We start from the raw sequence: 1,134 nt of genomic DNA, 5'->3' as shown, positions 1-1,134 counted from the left end.
AGGCCCCGCCCCCCCTCCGGGGAGCCCTTTTGTGGAATGTTTACATCGGCGCCGCGGCCCCGGCTCTGCCCTGCGAGCGGGGGGGCGGGGCTGGGCTCCTTGTCCCGTTCCCCACCCCCCGCGGCACGTGCGCTCCCTGCCCCGCCGCGCGCCACAAGCTGCAGCTGCAGCCTCGAGCCCCGGTGCGCCCTCAGGCACCACGCGGTCCCCGCCCGCGGAGGGACCGTCCGGCTCCAGCCCAGCTGCGTCCGTGGCTGCGCTTCCTGTTCCGCGGTCCCCACGCGCTGCCCGGGGAGGGGGCAACAAGCGAGAGGGCCCCACTACAGCAGTTCACCCTGACTACAGAGCGCCCCGGGCCTCCCCCGCGAGCGCTGGCTCCCGCCGAGCCAGGGCTGGCATTGCTCAGCTCTCATGAGCCCGGGGACAGGCGTCGGGTTTCCCTCGCCCCCGGGAGGTGGGAGGGAAGCTGTACCCCGCTGCGTCTCCGCCGGGACCTCAAAGTCAAGGCGCCCCGGGGCCGGCTCTGCGCGGCGGGCTGTCCCCCGGCTGCCGTCCAGGGGCGCGGGCGTCCCAGCGAGCCCCTCCCAGATGCCGGCGAGCACGGATGCAAGACAGGGCCCAGGACCGAGCCTGGCCCGTGCCCCGCTCGCTGTCGCACGTGTCGGGCCGTGCAGGCGTTACGAGTGCCCGAGCCCGAACCCCCCCGCAGCCTCCGGCGCGGGCCAATAAAGGGAAAACAACCCGCCGCGCGCGGAGCCGGCTGGGGCTATTTTTAGCACCGGCCGGTCCTCCGCCGGGAGCCGCGGCTCCCAGCCCGTTGCACAGCGCGGGGAGCGCTCCCGCCTTCACCGCTCGCACTCCCGGACGCCGCCTGTTGCTGAAGTTTCCAGCGCCAAGGACTTCGCTGCACTCCCCGCCCCGCCGCTGCAACTACGGCGGCGGCACGTCGCGCCTCGCCAGAGCAGCCGCACAGGACAGGAGCGCTCCCCGGCAACCCCGCGCCCAGGGCGGAGCGAGGCGAGTAGCCGCGCGCCCGCTCCCCGCAGTCGGCCTGGGGAAGCCATGGTCCCGCCTCAGCAGCTTCTCCCTGGGCCAAAAAAGGGGGGTGGGGGGAAGAAAGACGCGGGCGATTTA

The sequence above is a fragment of the Gavialis gangeticus genome, unplaced genomic scaffold (assembly GCF_001723915.1).
Source record: "Gavialis gangeticus isolate Ggan-Ray unplaced genomic scaffold, GavGan_comp1, whole genome shotgun sequence".
NCBI lineage: Eukaryota > Metazoa > Chordata > Crocodylia > Gavialidae > Gavialis > Gavialis gangeticus.
The sequence above is the reverse complement of the archived record's forward strand: the minus strand, read 5'-3'. Positions refer to the sequence as shown.